The 18,078-nt window shown below is 37.6% G+C and overlaps 1 protein-coding gene across 1 annotated transcript in view; it reads left to right on the forward strand.

Annotated features, from left to right (window-relative positions):
- The window catches only part of Nrg3 (neuregulin 3), a 1,018,353-nt gene that overhangs the window by 852,905 nt on the left and 147,370 nt on the right, over positions 1–18,078 (forward strand). The window lies entirely within an intron of this gene.

Genomic DNA, 18,078 nt, shown 5'->3' on the forward strand with positions numbered 1-18,078 from the left:
TTTGAAATGAAATCCAATTATTATACTTAGGATACAATATGTGTTACTGATGTTTGGTGCTTGATTGTCATTTTGGAGTCATTTTAGCTCATTGTGTTGAAATCACAGATTAAGCTGAGGACTTCTGAAGGAAAATGAGAAGCCATAGTTTGCTCAATGATTTACTGGAATAGAGTGTTTTTGCATTTATATATTTAAATTAAAATTTGATTAGCTGTTTAAAGCATTAGGAACTCATAATGACAGACAGTTTGAGAAAAAGATGCTGTAATCAAGCAGCCTATGTTCTCATTTTACGTGAAAAAGAAACTCCATCTCAAGGAAAGGATGGGGAGTTATTGTCCCAGATTGTGAATAAACTAGCAACAAGACCTCATCTGGGCTCCACCTTTGAGCACTCCCAGCACTAGGACTTTGTTTTTGGAATGATTTGTGCCATCAAGTCAGCTTATATGTGAATTTTGCTATTTGCCAGTGGAGACAGGAAAAATGGGGCTTACCTCCTTCTACCAAGTATGACAATACCTAGGAAGGAGAAAACAAAGCAAATAGATGAATGTGACTTGTCTTTGACTCACTTGCCATAATTATTGAATCCCACAGCCTCAGATATCTTTTCATACTCAATGAGGAACAACCAAGAGCAAATTCTGGGAAGGCTAATCATCTATCAGAAGGTGTTACCCAGGGCAGCTGAGGTCCTTTTGTACTTTAGCTACTTTTATAGACAAAAATAGAAATGAAAGCATACAGAGAAGTCTGGTTAATTCTAGAGCCCTGAAGAAATGAACAGGAGGCCTTGTTATAAAACAGAAAGTGAGTTTTCAATTTCAGTGGTAACTAAGTACTCACATTGGTGATAATTCTGCTATATTATTTCTGATGTTTTGAAAGATTTAAACACAAAGTCTCAAGATAGCTTTCATAAATCAATTTGACCTTGCCTCCAAACCAAAGTGATATTAATTCATTTGAAACAAATTGAACAGGTTTAAATAGAAAATGTATCCCAGAATCAATGTAAACATGATGAATCAAAAAATAAAGTGGCTCATATTTTTATATTAAAAATATTTTTAGGGCAGATCTTTGTTTCATTGAATTTAAATAAGTCATTTTAAACCCAAATAATGTCTACTATCATGTCACTGCAGTGACAACCACTTTTAATGGTTGGGGGATTTTCTGTAAGCTTTTGTTTATTCTTTGATGATGTAATTTCTAAAAGGGATTTTTATATTCTGTTACACTAGATGGAAGACATCACTAACCCCAGTACTGGTCCCAGAGGACATTCCTTGGGATTCACTTATCTTTGAAAGTGAAGACCCATTGTTTTCTGCATGTGTCATTGCTAGACAACAATAGCTGGCCAAGGAGACTGGTAAAATCAGGAAATAGGTAACAGTATGCACCAGAGAAAATAAAATGGGGCTTTTATGAAAAGTGCTTACTTATAGAAAAAAAAAAGTAAAAACAAAAAACTGAAGACAAAACAACAAAGACAAAATGTCTTGATAGGAAAACCCTGATTTAACTGTTAATCCAGAAATTCACAAACAAGCAAGAGAGGGCTTGCTGTTGTTTTCTGACATTGATGCCTGCAAGTTGTGTCTGATGAAAACATTTGTGGTTGATGCACATTCTCAGTACAGTCAGTAGAGTGAAGATGTAGAAAAGACCCATGTCATGGCCATACCCTATGTCCCTTCCTGCATGTTTCTTTTTCTTGTCGTTAGAGGGACCATAGAACTTTGTCTCATTTTGATTCCAAGACCCAAAATATGCATGATGGTAGTGCAAGTTCCTACAGTTAAAGAAAGGGACAATACAACGTTACAGACATTTGCTTGAATTTTCTTATTACTCATTATTTCGAATCACAGATGGGAAAAATGTGTGTCTTACAAATCACGAAGGCATCTGTGAAGTTACAAAGTAAGATAGTGAGCAGCCACCTATGGAGAAAAACTTGCAAGAAATTTAACTATCGAAAGAATGATATTAAGTGGGGCCCCAACATCCTCCAGGTTCCTTCCTGTCTGTTCAGATGACAGACCTGCAGCTGCTATGCTGAGCATTTGATTGGAAGTGAAAAAGGCTTATCACTATAAAAGACAATTAAAGTACATTCAATAAACAGTTTTCCCTGGGCAGGAAAATCCACCCTGAGGTATAATTAGTTCTTCAGAGAAAATGAGGTAGGTATTTGTAAAGTAATTTTTTAAAATTTCTTTCTTTTTTTTCTAGTTTAAGAATTTGTGCTGTAGCAGCTCTGGGTTTTATGTGTGTGTTCATTATATCCCTGCTAATGGGATTTCAGAATCAATTTTTGTCCTGCCTTTTATATGCAACTCTTCAATGGCATGTATTGGATTGAAAGTCGTATGTGTCTTTCACTGACTACAACTCTACCAACATTTAAAAAGACAGGCCTAATTGAATCCCTGGCAGAGACACCCATAGAGAGTATGGGTGTCTGCACTGCTGAAATCCTTCCTTGCTGCTGCCATTTATCAGGTCTGGGAACTTGAAAAGGATATTGAATCCTGGTGAGTCATCATTTGCTCTTCTATAGTAGGGCAGTTAAATTTGAGATTTGCACACGCAAAGGGAAAGCAATGAATACCAGATTGTATAAAGTATATAGTCACAGCCCTAAAGATGCTTAGCAATGAGACTAGGTATTTTGAGATGCAGTAGGGTACAATGCTTATCAGATAAAAAAAGACTTAAACTGAGATGAATCTTGAAGCCTGCTGGCAATGTCCAGATGATCCAGCAAGTATGTAGGGACCACTAGTGGAATTGGAGCCTAGGTTTGGGAAGAGAAGCTATAGCAATTGAGACACAGTTCTAGCACAGAGGAAAGAGCTCCAGGATAGCTTGAGTTATATTTTACAGTCTGTGGAGGAAGCTGGAGATTGCTACAATCAAGTTGTGCCTTGGGATTTTGTGATCACAGCCAACACTGGCTGCAGTTAATAATACTGACAGTATAGACACCTTCAAAGTTAATTATCCTAATCTCAAAGTCAATCAAAAGCTGTATGTTGGTTTGTGTTCAAGGTTGTACAAAGGTTACTGGTAATAAGTGTTGGGATGCCCTGAGCAGTAGGGGATTTTCCTCTGAGTGTAGAAGGAAGTCTCGTTGCATACTCCATAAATGGTTGATAGTTTGTACCAAGGACTGAGTTTTCCACCTTCTCATGGTGACCTCTGAGAAGCATTGGTGTTAATGTTAAAATCATATTTTCCGTGTTGTGTCCTATGTTGTTTTTGATTTTTTAATGAGGCAGAAACTAGACATTCTTCTTTGGAAGCCACAAATTATGTTAAAATATGAGAAGATTAAATGTTCCTGGACTGTTCAATTCTGTGTCCAACTCAGGTATCTTCAGCTATTTTTTCCTGCTAATTCTTTTCTATTGAACATCACATTGAAGTAGATCTGTTCAAAGTATTGTAGAAAAAGTTAAGATATTTACATCAGCAAACTGTCAATTTTTCCCCATTCTATTACTATGTCTCAATATTTTACTTCAGTAGAGATCACAGACTAAATCTGAGCCTACTTCTTAACAACATTTTCACAAAGAGCTTAGTTCAGCAGGACAGTGTAGAAGAAGCAGAATCTTGGAGCTAGAAGTTCTGAAGATCACACATTAGACTGGCTTTCTCCTCTATCAATATGATACTATTCACCTGTGCTGTGTTTACATGGGGCTCAGTAAAATCTGTATGCTGGGTCCTTTTGTGGTTACCCAGCCTCACAGGAAGCTGTACTCTGGTTTTCACTGTGCTTTTACAGTTTTTCTCTGGTACAAAATTTTTAAAATTTCATTCAGTAAATATTCCAGAAAAAAATGTTGAAGATTTTACAAAGTTAACTGACTGGTTAGAACCTCTTTATTGTGGAGACCTGGAAAGTTGTAATTTCAGAGACCAATTACCTTGCACTCTGTTTAGTCCCTAAGTAGCCATTTACTGCCACCTCTGTGTTTTATCTAATATTTGTAGACTAGCAGGTAAAATGTTTATAATGGATTATTACTAGACAACTAACTTCCGCCATTCCCAAAGCTGAAAGTGTCCTCAGACTGCACCTAATATACAGAGCATGATGCTTTAGGCTGCAACCATATATGTGAGTTTTCCACTAAGGTATTTGGAAAATGCCTTCACTGTTTGCATTCTATTATCTTATGATGGTAAATGTTCATGTAACTCTTTTCCTGTTGGAATATGGTGTTTGTGGCACAATGAATCTATGTCTGGAGGCTATCTAAGAGTTCTATTGTTGAGAATAAACAAAAATACCAAGGTGTCTTTTGTATGAAAGCATTTAATTGGAGGCTTTCTTAGAGTTTTGGAGGATTATTCCATTACCATCAATGTGGAGAGCATGGCAGCATATAGGCAGGCATGAAAGTAGAGAAGGAGCTCAGAGCTCTATATCATGATCTCTCATCAGCAGGAAGATTGAAAGACTGGGCCTGGAGTGTACTTTTGAAGCCTCAAAGCCTTCTCCCAGTTACATATCCCACACACACTCCAACAAAACTACACCTCCAAATCATTTCTATCAGTTCACCAACTGGAATGCAAGCTTTCAAATACATTAGGCTAAAGGGATCAAACTCATTCAAACCAACATGCCAAACACAGTTTCTCATATTTGGCTCAAAGGAGACCATCTTTTGCCCCCTTTAGGATAAGAGATGTGTTGTATGCTAATACTATATTTGTGAACATATTGGAAGATACCTATTTACACAAAATTTCATATGAAGATTGGATTCTGGAAGCTGTGGAGAGCTTTAGATAGGGGACTGGAAGAAAGGACTAAAGACTGTCAAGCACACATCCTTAGTTGTGATGAAATCTCTGGCAAGAATTATGGCTGGTCCTACATGCTGGTGTGTTCTGTTTTAGTGGAAGTGGGTTGGTAAAACAAAATTGAATCTAAATGTCTTTGCCAGTCATGGTACCCACTGCCACATGCTCAATACCTATGTCCATTTATGTTAGTTACTTTTCTGCTGGTGTGATAGATGAAATACCATAGCTAAAAGAACAGAATGACTTTAATTTGGTGTAAAGTTCAAAGGAATAGCCCATAATAGCTGGAAAGAATAGAAACAGAAAAGCATGGTGGCAAGACTGGGAAGCTGAGAGTTCACATCTCTACCACACACAGGAAGCAGAACAAGCCAGCTGAAAATTGGGGCAATGCTATTAACTCTCTATGCCATACATCCTTCAGCAAGTATCCACCTTCTAAAAGTTTAGTAACCTTGCCAAGCAGTACCACTAACTGAGGATCAAGTAGTCAAATGTATGAATCTATATGGACATTTCTCTTTCAAACCATAGACTCAACCATTTCCATCACTGCTAATATTGCCAACAATCTTGCTCATAACTCACATGTATGTTATTGTCTGGTAATGGGAGCCTTGCAAGGTTTCTAACTTTGCTCTACTAGGCTTTTCCAATATTCTGACATTTTGACATAATATTGTCACCTATAGTCAAGTTACACAATCTCATGTTTTAAGGAAATTTGCACTTTGTGTTTGGCTGCATCCATGGGTGTTTTGGCTTAAAAAAAACTTAGTTCATTAATTAGGCAAGCTTTGAAGCATCAGACCTAGTTAATTTGGCCAATAAGATGATGTGTTGCTTAGCATGGACAATGGATCTTTGAGGAGATTATACATGTACACTATGTGCCTTTATTTACATTTCCCCAAGCATATCTGATTGTAAGGCAATCAACAAGGGAAGTGGGGTGTCTGTTTACCTGTTAGGCAAGAGATTTGGTACCCACAGCCTATAGGGAAACATAAAAAAGAATCAGCTACTTCCTAAAGTCAGCAGATTATCCACATAATTATTTACTTACAAATAATGGATTGTATAAGCTTTTTGAACCACCTCTTACCTAACGTATTTTAAAACTATTATTGTAATGCCAAAAGTCTGTGTTTAATATAAATGTAGTTTCTTCTGGACCATAAATAGGGAATAAGCTGTTGACTATAGTTGCTCAGTAGTTTGAAAGCCTGGCATGCCTTTTGAAGTGCTGACCCTCCAGGGATGACATCACTAATGGAACTGTTTTATTCAGAAGGTCCCCATGGGTTTTCAAAGTGCTTTGGTTAGTATTCTGACTCACTGTTAGTTGTTGTTTTGCACAACCATTCATCTGTATTAGATATTTTCTCTGTGATAAAATACCAAAATAAAAAACAACTTATAAAAGAATGTATCTGCCTGATGAAGAGGAGGACCTGTGTTGTCTGAGTGGCCTGGTCACCATTCACATTGTAGCAGCTGCAGGGTTTTTTCATGAAAAATATTCTGTTACACATTTGTCAATCTAGAGTAGCAGTGCCAATGTAAAAAAGTTAAATTTTGCAAAAGTATTTGTCTTTCTAAAATACACATGTCCTTCACCTTCTTAAACTCACACCCCAGCTATATGGGGAAATAGTAAATGGTAAAAACAAATTTTTTTTCAAATCCATACAAATATGTTGGATCAAGGCATCAAACTCATAATTGAAATCATTTAATCCTAAATGTCCTTGCATTTCATTGCTGAACAGCTTAAGCACCCTGCTAGGCATGCCATTTTCTACTGCTGGGTATACATGTTGGCACAGTTTCCTCAGAAAGAAAATAGACAAAATATAATAATATTAATCTATGGCAATATTAAAAGAGTCCATCCTCATGATTCAGTAATCTCCATGTAGGGAAATGGAAATGCGATCAAAGATTTATACCCAGGATATAATAATACTGCAGGACTATTTATTAGAGTAGGCCTTGAAAAATGTACAATGAGAGGGGATTGTTTATATAAATAACCTCAACCTCGCTGCTGCTCAGTAGGGAGTTATTCTGTCATAATAAAATAACTCATTTGAAAAATATAGTTCAGGATAGAAGAAAGTACTTAAGATATACTTTTTAAGATAAGATGGAGCATTCATAAGAGGGCTGGGGATTTAACTTGATGGTAAAATGCTTGTATAGCATATACAAAGCCCTAGGTCTTGTCCTTGTTTCTGGGACACTCAAAATTGTATGCATATACTTATATATGTCTGTCCTGAATAAGTGTGAAGAGCTCATTCTATATCTACAGTGCAACAGTGTTAGATGCATAACTTTTTTATAGAGCAAATATAGACTTGTGCTTGACATCAGGTCCAACGTTTACAATAGGGAAGTAATAAATATATTAGGATTACTTTCAGAGCATGAGTGAGGAGTTATAGGCAAGAGTCTGGATGACCCTAAAGCAATGCCATTTCAAACTCTGTGCCAGTCATGAGTGGTGCCTTCCCACAGGGGAGGTAGATGAATTTCCTTCCCTCTAGTACTTCCCACTGTATATTCTATTCCCTCCCCAAGTCTCAGAATATATATGCAAATAATGGAAAATTGTGCTGTTTGGGAATGGGGCCTGGAATATCATCACTTGAGAATTTCATGATGTCTTCACCCAGATTCCTTCTACAAGCAAATGCAATGCGTCTTATGAGATAGTGCTGGTTCTTCTTCTAAGAAGATAGTGTTGTACAACCATACTATTCATTGGAATTCCAATGGCAGGAGACTTAGACCTCAGGGATGGCATTGGATTAGGAAAGAGACATCTTTCCTTCTGAAATTTTGCTTGGATCCTAATCCAGCAAAGATATAAAGGAGTCAGGAAGAAATTAAGGATCTCTTGGCTACAATTCTATAGCACATTAGAATGACTATAGTTTATAATTTTTATGTTTATTATAAAGAAATAGAAGATCTCAGACACTCCTAACAAAACAAACAGTAACTCCATAAAAGAAGATAAATGATAATGACCCAGATTTAACAATAATATGGAATTCCATGTTTTCATTTCCCATATTATACTCTGTAAGTATATTTAATTATTATGTTTTCATAATACCTTATTAAAATCTCCTGTTTTTTGTTTAGTATTCTGTCATATTAGCCTCTTCTAACTTTCAGATATCTCTACCACCTCTTTTGTTTTTTGTTTTTATTTATTTTCTTACTTAACGTTTCTAGGCATAACATACAAAGTTATGAGCTTTGTCATGTTACTGATATACATGTATGTCACCACTCTGTTACTAATACAGAATAACAGTATGTGTCCTTAGGATTCTTCTTATCCAGGTGAGACATGACAGACTATTTTGCATTGATCATGCTAAAAAATATATGGTGTCTTGATCCTGATCATGCTTATCCAAATGAGATCATGTTGTCCACTGACTTACATCACTAACACTGCCTGTTTTTGGAGCCTCAATATTGCTTCCTCTAACTATGTGTCTCCTAAATACAGCCCTCTAAACCTCATGCTTTCCTGGCCTCCTACCAGTTGCCCACTAACACCCAATTTAATAAAACTCATGATCCTCCTGACCTTCTAGTGTCTTTCCTATTATATCAGCTATAGTAAACTTCCCAACACCAATCACACTATCACAGATTACATTGGTTCTAATTCAAAGGCCTCCTGACTCATTATAGTTAATAATGCCATACCTGGGCATAGCACCTTGGCAGCCCCTAGAACAGATGTGTCATATTCTAGACATTTTAGGCATATTATTTTGATTAATTTTTTTTAATATTTAAGCTATTTCAGTTTTTTCCAAGTTAAATTTTATGTAAGGTGGGAACAGTTGGAATTTGACAATAGATTTGTTTTTAGTTTTTTTAATTACACTAATATTGTGTGTATATGTATGTGTTCATTGTATGTGTATGGGCTCACATGCATGAGTGGAGGTAGCAGGACAGTTTTGAGGAGTCAGTTACATCTTTGCACATGTACGTGGATCTTACAGGTCAACTTCAGTTCTCCAGGCTTGTGTGGCAAATACCTTTATCTGCTGAATGATTTTGGTATCCCTTGAGGGTCAGTTTTGAAGATCAGGAACTGAGAAGAGAAAAAAAATAGCTGATATCAGTTTTTAGTCTACTTTACATTGGCAAAAGAAGTCAAACTGGGTTAGGAACTAAATTAAACCAATTACTGTATCTGTTCCCTGTGTGTGATATTTCAAAACTATAGAGACCTTTAAGTGCAACTGGTATTTCTGATGCCCAGGATATACCATGTTCAGATCACCAATGTTACTATTATAATGTGTGTTTACTCTCACAGAATGAGCACTATTCATCTAAAGAGGTGTCTTTGATTCTCAAGTGTGCCTTTTTAGGGCCCCTTAGCTCTTAGGCTATTCCTAAAACCATACCCACCAAAATCTTCATCTGTTCTAAATCTTCCCTTCAACCACTAAGGTCTTTATTTATAAGATTAATATTGAGTCCTCTGTACTCATGGCTGGCCTTTAAATTCTCTGGCTTCAGTCCCCAGAGATGCTCCCATGGAGACAATTGCTGCTTGCAAAGTCACCACTCTCAGCAAATGTCATAGATGAGTCACGGTGAATTGCAAATAAAGACAGCTAAGAAACATTTGATATTTGAAGAAGGCATAGCATAAAACAGGGTCACTGAACTTAATAAATTAGAAAAGTCAAGAGAGCAAAAGAGATGTGGCAGAGAACTGAGTCTTCTGGGTAGGGACAGTCTTCATTCCTTAATATTACTAGCTCCTAAGATTCATCCTTCCTCCTTGAGAGGCTCTGATTTCTACTATCTGAAATGTAATAAACCTACCGTGCCATAACAATCTAAGGGGGTCTTTAGGAGGTACTGACCATGCACTTTCCCCTAGTTGAACTTCCCACAGTATTCCCATGAGTGTCATGAATATTTTCTTGTACCTCTCTTATCTAAGGTTTTGCTGCTTGAAAACCTACCTGGGCCATACACAGAGATATGATGCTTTCTAGTCTTATGCTTTGTATAACCTTCCCTGATTTCCAGAGGTACTTATGAAGTTAAGAGTGTGTGTGTATGAGAGAGAGAGAGAGAGAGAGAGAGAGAGAGAGAGAGAGAGAGAGAGAGAGAGAGAATTGTGTTTATGCTTTGAGAAAAATTTTTATATCAGGTCCAATCTTGATAGAAGATTGTAGGAGATACTTAGTAAAATGTCTCTTGAATTTCAGAATTGTCATGCTTTATAATGGCCACTCATATGGACATCTAGTCACCAACTATAGAAATGACCCAGGGGATTTTCTAGACTCAGCTAGTCCCTGAACAACCCACCTGAGTCATAAGTCATTACCCTTATGTTTGTGAGGCCCAATTTTTATTTCTTTCAAACTATTACATTGGGATTTAGGCCTTTTCACTGGAAATAGGAAAATAGAAAGTAAAGCGTACTTCCAAAACTCCTTAAAAAACATTACAGAATAAGGAGATGGGGAAAGAAGGGTGGAAACAGTGGATCTGGCGGCACCTTCACTGGAAATGGTTAAGAAATTTGCAAAGCATCCCATATCCACATACACTGTACATTTTGTCACTCCTTTGATTGTTTTTATAAAGCCAGTGAGTGTCAGCGACTGACTAGATCTTATGATCTTTCACCCTTGTCTCTGCTCTGATCTGTTAGAAGGTCATCTTTTTGTGATCTCTATGCCATTAGCTCTGCAAGAGAGAAAAACGATAATCCTTCACATTCCTCTATGAATTTCCCAAGGACTGGTTTATACAGACCTCTGGAATCATTGCTGAGGCTGCAGAACAAACATTGAAATAAGCAGCACCTTTGATTGAAATTAAATCTTACATATTCAGAGGATCTCTGATTGCAGAAAAGAGGGAATGAACTGATATCTTCAGAGAAAAAGGAGAGCCCAAAGGGTCTGCAAGCTTCCTTGTATGTACAGACTGGTTCTAGTCCACCAACCCTCCGTGGCTTAGAAAGAAGTGAAAAGTGATATTTACCTTTTCAGAAGGATGAAAAGAGCATAAGATTTTATGACAAAAGAAAACCCTCTGTGATTCAGATATCATTGACCATAAATGAAGTGGATTTTTTATTGTTTTGTTCATATTTTACAACAGTGTATATATTGGCTGTGGCTACCCCATGAACACATTCACAATGTTTAAAGTTGTATATGTCCCAAAGCATAAAGTATTTATTCTCTGATTTCTATAAAGAATATTTGCTGACCATTGGGTAATGTATTCAGCATTAGCAATCTGCAGTACAGAAGAAATGCATGGTGATTAGACCTTTACCAGGTGTGTTCACAGGAAACCTATCCTTGAATTCCATTCGCACAATAACATCACAGAGTGACCCATATACAGAGTGACAAGCACAGGCAGATACACACACAACACAAATAACTTTCTGTGTATGAATTTTTAAAATGCATGTTATTTATAGTAACAAAATGATAAGAGTAAAAATTCCAATAACTTGTATAATACTTTCAGCTTCTACTATGGCTCTTTTCTTAGCTTAGCTCAAATTTGTTGTATTTGTGCTGGTTTGGAGAATTTCTTTTCAACCTGATGTCTGACCTCATTGTAAGTCCAAAGGCATGGGAGTTTCTGACTGCTGGGGTCAGGGCCCTCTCACTACAAGTGAAAAGGAAACTACAATTGATAGACAAGTGCCGGCAATATGATGCTTACTACCTGGTAAATATTTACCACTCACAGTGAGTCTGAGAGACACAAGACAAAATGTGTGAATAAACCATGTTACTGGGCACTGTCACCCATATATATATATTGTCTTAGCTCCTGTGTATTTCAAAGGAAACTGAGCAATGGAACTTGGTAAAGGGAAGTAAATTGATGAAAAATTTGGCCAAAGTGACATCAGAGAGACTCATGTCTTTTTTCCCCTTTCTTCTTTTCCTAGAAAAGACTAAGCAAAAGCAAAGAAATAAGCACATCACCTGTGGGGACAGTCTCTTCCTGAACCCAAGGGTCCTCCCTTGGTATCAGGGCATTGGCCCATCCTTTGTCCCTGTCCCTATGATTCCTGAGAAATCCCAATTCTTTTGGTCTGTAATTTTTCAGTCCCTGTTTCATGTGGACACAATTCAAACTTGCCAGTCATTGCAGAGGAAGATGATTGATAATGTGTGCCAAGAGTGTTAATAGCAGTGCAAATGCTAATGTGAGGTTAGTGTTAACTGACAAAAATAATAGGAGCCTCATATGAAAGGCTGTGAATGAAACACTTACTGTGGATGTGAGGAGGGAAAATTATCCTAGAGAGCAACAGACTTTCTCAAGTCATGTGAGCAGTAATCTAGGAAGCTAGAGACCCAGAATATTAAGGGCTACTGATGTCACCCAGGCCAGTGGTTTCCATGCCCTTTGGCTCATATACTTGAGAATGTATTTTATAAACAAAGAGGACAGTGATTTTATACATATGACATAAGTTCAAGGTTGAGAACTTAAGAGATAAGAAGTCAGCTGGACTCCTGTACAGCAAAACAGGTAGATCCCAAGGATGGGTGGGTAGCCATTGACATGCTAGGTTCGGGAGATTGGTTATAGGTAGAAGCATCAGGAAGTGAGCTCCTCCATGCAGTTGGCCAACCATGAAGGCATAGGTGTAATGATTTCACTTGACCCAAGATAAAAGATAAGAGGGTGTTTTATTGGGGAACAACTTACACAGAACAATAAAAAATCACCACAGCATTTCTCTGCCCTTCTGATCAGTTCTGTGGCCCAAGAGAGAGGAGAGAGAGAGAGAGAGAGAGAGAGAGAGAGAAAGAGAGATCATGACTCAAGCTTTCCTCTTTCCATTTCCCTCTGCACCTGAAGCCACGCCCAAAGAGGTGTGGCTACTGCTACAGGTTGACAGGCAAGATGCCACTGTACTACCCATTAAGTATTCATGTATCTCTCTCTTTCAAACATCCTCACTAGACTTTTGATAAATCCTCACTGTAGCTTTCTGGGACACTGAAAAGTTGAGGAGGAAGACAATAAGAAACCAAATAACAAATATCTGTCCTTAAAACTTTTGTATACCTCCGGTCTCTGGCAATGACCAAATTACTAATAGAACTAAGGGTATCTCCAGCTTCCAACTAAGAGAAATAATTAAAATTGATTTTCGTATTCTTTCTGAGTGGCTTCTTTGTCCTGTACTCATCCTTACTTTCTTTTATTGAAAATATTTTTCCATACAATATATGATGATTGAGGTTTCCCCTCCCTCTATTCCTCCAAGTTCCACTTTACCTCCTCTTCCATCCAGATCCATACCCTTTCTGTCTCCCCATAGAAAGCAAACAGGCACAATATATATAAAATAAAATAGTAAAATAAATCTTAATAGGACAAAACAAACAAACAGAAGGAAAACAGACCTGAAAAGGCGCAGGAAAGAAGATATAAATACAGATTTAGACACCTCATTCACACACTCAGGAATCCCACAAAAACACAAAATCAGAATACATAATATATATGGGAAAGGATGAGTGGGGGATAAAAATCAATAATAATAAATAAAAATATTTAAAAATAAGAACATAGAAAAACAAAAACAAACTCTGACATGACATTATGAGACAGGAAACCTCCAAAGACATTGCTGAGTTTAATTTTTTTAAATTTTTTTCTCCATTTTTTATTTATATTAGAAACATGCTTGTTTTACATATCAATCCTATTTCCTTATGCCTCCCCTCCTCCCCTGCATCCCACTAACACCCTACCTGTCCCATACCAATTCTGCTCCCCAGGGAGAGTGAGGTCTTCCATGGGGGGTCTTCAGAGTCTGTCATATCCTTTTGGACAGGGCCTAGGCCCTCCCCCGTGTGTCTAGGCTGAGGGAATACCATCTATGTGAAATGGGCTCCCAAGCTCCATTCCTAAGGGATAAGCACTGATCTCGTACAAGAGGCCCATAGATTTCTGAGGCTACTATAATGACATCCACATTCATGGGGTCTGGGTCAGTTCCATAATGGTTTTCCAGTGATCAGTTTGGGGGCCAAGAGCTCCCCCTTGTTCAGGTCAGCTGTTTCTGTGGGTTTCACCAGCCTTGTCTTGAACCCTTTGCTCATCACTCCTTCTCTGCAACTGGATTCTAGTCCTGTTCAGTGTTTAGCTGTGGCTCTCTGCTTCTACTTCCATCAGCTGCTGGATGAAGGCTCTAGGACTAATCTTATGGTGGAAGCCAGTGGAATGCATGCTATCTTCCTGGACATCACATGGTGACTCCAGAGCAGAGAGCAGGAGGAAGACCAAGAAGGCAATTTTCTTCTTATCCCTGCTTATATTCTGAGTCTGCTTGCTATGTCGCTTCCTGCCTGGATATATTTAATACATTTCTGAGATTCCTCCTTGACTACTAGTCCCACCTATCTTGCTTTCCTCTTGGCCAACAATACTTTATTTATCAACCAATAAGACAAACATATACATAGATTACTGTCCTGTGCCAAAGACATAGGGCTGAAGGCTCTATGTGGGCACCAGCTCAATTCTTACATGTTGAATGTGTTGTGTAGATATTATCTTCAGGACTAGGCCTTGATGTCAGTTTGTAGTGTGCAGGCAATAGCTTTGGCAATAGCTGTTTCTATTTTTAGGATTCCCATGGGGCCACATTGTCCAACAACTCAATTAGATATATCCCATTGCCAGTAATGGAAGCTTCATTTGGTGACAAGAAATGTCCATTTGGGGCTCTACTTCCTCTGTTTTGAGATTTCACTTAGAGCACCTTCACATATGGATATATTTTAGGAAGCCTCTAGTGTATTAGGTTTTCATAGTATCATTCAAATAGCATGTAATTTTACGTGTCTCTTCCTGTATTCCCACTTGCTCCTACTTGCCTCCCCACTGATATTCCTGTTCTAGTCCTCCCTCCCAAATCCTTAGATAACCATCTATTCTATTTCTCTTTCCTAAGGAGATCAATCCATCTCCCCTAATCCCTGATCTGTACCTAACATTTGCAATTCTAGAGATTATATCTTGCCTATCATTGACTTAACAACAATATTCACATAAATGGACACATAACAATATTATCTTTCTGGGTTTGGGTGACCACAATCAGGATGATTTTATTTTACTTCTATCCATTCACATGCTAATTTAATAGGTTCAGTTTTTAAACGATACACAGTATATAAATTTACCACATTCCTTTATGCATTCACTTTTTGACAGGCATATGGGTTGTTTCCAATTTCTAGACATTATGAATAGAGAAGCACTGAAAATTTGAACAAGTGTCTCTATGTCAGGCTAGAGTATCCTTTTGGTATATGTAGATCTGTCTTCATGTGTTACTTGGTGTTTTTCCCTTGCAGCTTTGAAGATTCTTTCTTCATTCTGTACCTATGTTGATTTGAGTATCATATGCCAAGGTGACTTTCTTTTCTGGTTCAGTCTATTTTGTGTTCCATATGCTTCTTGTATTCTGACAGACTTTTTTAAATTAAGGAAATTTTCTTTCATGATTTTATTGAAAATATTTTCTGTGCTTTTAACCTTTCCTTTTCCTCCTTCCTATATTCCTATCATTCTAAGGTTTGTTATTTTCATACTGTTCCAGATTCCTGGATGTTTTGTGCCAGTTTTTTCTTTTTTTTCAGATTTAGTATTTTTTGACAATGATATCCATTTTTTTAATCTTGTCTTAAGTGACTAAGATTCTCCTGCCCATCTCTTGAACTCTGTTGGTGAAGCTTAACTCTCTGGTTCCTGTTCCAGTTCCCAAATTTTTCACTCCTAAATTTCCCTCAGTTTGCATGTTCTTTATTAATTATAATTTTACTTTCAGTTCTTGAACTCTTTTATTCATTTCTTCCTAGTACTTGTTAGTGTTTTCAAAGATTTCTTTAATGGATTCATTCATTTCCTTCTTTTAGAACCTCTATTGTATTCATAAAGGCTATTTTAAGGTCCTCATCTTATGCTGCAGCTATGGCGCCTTTCCCAGGGCCTTTTGTTGCTGGCCTCTAGTACAGACATATTGTCATGGATGTATTTGATTTAATTTTTTTTATGGAGTCTGGGCCTCTGGGTTTGGGTGATTGTAATTCTCGGTGTTCATACCTGGTCTCGGTTTTTTGTTGTGTGGGTGTTTTGTTCTTTGGTTTCTGTTGCTATCCCTGGTTCTTAGGAGATTGTGCAGGTTGTGTGTTGTCTGATAGGGAATTCTTCTGGGATTCTGCCAGATGCAGCCACAGAAGATTCTGGGCAAAATGTGTTTCTAGATACACGAAGCTGATGCTTAAGCATGGGGATGGGCTCTAATGTTAGGAGATGAAGGGGTTCACGGGAGTCAGGAAGCAGGGTTTTCCACGAGGATCTACTTAGTTTCTCGTGAATCGAGGCAGAGCCACAGAAAGGATTATGCTAAAAACATGGGGATGAGAGTAGGGATTGGATTTAGTGGAGAGGTAAAGGAGTGAAGATCTGAAGCTAGCCTACCTGCTTCAAAGGCCTACTTGCTTCTCTGGCATGCTTGACTGCTGGGTTTCTGGGGATGGCCTTCTGCACTGGGCTTGGATAGTGGGAAAAATGTGGAGAAAGACTGGGGGTGAAGATCTCAGATATTCACTGGAAATGGAGAAGAGAAACAGAGGAGGCCGTAGACGGTAGCCTGCTGAGGGTGGGCTTCTGGCATATTAGCTTTGGAGAAAAGGAGGAAGATGTGAAAACCTGTAGTTTTTTTTTTTTTAATTCATTTCATCTTTTTAAATGTCTCTCTGGTTCATATGAATATCAGGTGCAGAAAGTTTTAAGGTGAATTGTCACAGTCAATTCAGGAATAGCATCATGTGTCTTAGGAAGCAGTGGAATACAGCTCAGATGTCATCAGCAAACATGTTAATCTCTATCAACAGAGTTCTAGTGTATAGGCACATTTACTTCTTTTAAAATATAAAACAGACACAATAGCATATTTATCAGGACCTGTACTACAGTTGGAAGGTTGGGAACATTCACTCATGCTATTATTCTGTGCTAATTTGCTTAGCCCTGAGCTTAAAATCCTCTTTGTAACTATGGTCTTTTCAACAGAAGAACTGAAAACAGGATTTTAGAAATGAATGCATTTGTAATTCAATGTGATTTTTTCTGTCCATATAGTTCAGAGAGAAATGAGCCAAGAGAGTGATATACAGATTAGAAATGAATTCAGAAGCCAATCGGACAGCACAGTAAGAAGAAGAGTGTAGAAAATATTATTAGCATATGCAGACATGTCCATTTGCAGTGGCATATCTTCTGTTGCTGACAGAAGAACTATAGAGGCAGTGGGAAAGAAAGCTTGCATCATACATGATGATGGGCAAAGACCTCAATTTAAACGTCTCCTAGTTTGGCAATGATCAATGCCCATCTATCACTTTCACTTCTTTCACACAGCAAAGCTTGTCTTCATGTGACTCTGGGGAGGCTTTCATTTATTTCATGATGACTGATTCATACTCAGAAAGTTTTAAAGAAGTTACTGAAAAGTAGACATATGAAATATATCAATGAATCATCTTTCTATATTGTTTGTCATTATGATTTATGCATATTTAAAGAGAGAGAACTAAAGTCTCTGGATAAATATTCATAGATATTTACTTCATTAAGATCAAGTATAGGGCTGGAGAGATGGCTCAGTGGTTGAAGTCATGCATTGCCCTTGCAGATTATGTGTGTTTCATTCTCAGCAAGAACACTGAGCAGCTCCCAGTTGTCTGTAACCCCAGCACAGGGGAATTTGTTGCCTTCCTGTGGATGCTGGGGGTACCTGAACTCACATGTACATGCGTGCATGCACAGACAAACACACACACACACACACACACACACACACACACACACACACACACACACACACTAAAGTAAAGCATGCATTGAAAAATACTAACTGCACTGATTTATTTAAACATATGTATATGTATACTTCCCTTTTAGTATCCAGGGCTCATGTCGTTCAAAGTGAAAAAATGTATTAGGATTTGACTAACAAATAGCTGAGATCTGTGATATCATTTGTCTCGTCTACATTACAATCTCTAAGAAAATTACCTTCTTATAAAACCAGAAAAAGCAAGCATTTTTATATTCAGCTAGTTACAAAAGCTTATTGGGTCAGAAAAAAAATGAGTTAAA

This window comes from Cricetulus griseus (genome assembly GCF_003668045.3).
Source record: "Cricetulus griseus strain 17A/GY chromosome 1 unlocalized genomic scaffold, alternate assembly CriGri-PICRH-1.0 chr1_1, whole genome shotgun sequence".
Classification (NCBI taxonomy): Eukaryota; Metazoa; Chordata; class Mammalia; order Rodentia; family Cricetidae; genus Cricetulus; species Cricetulus griseus.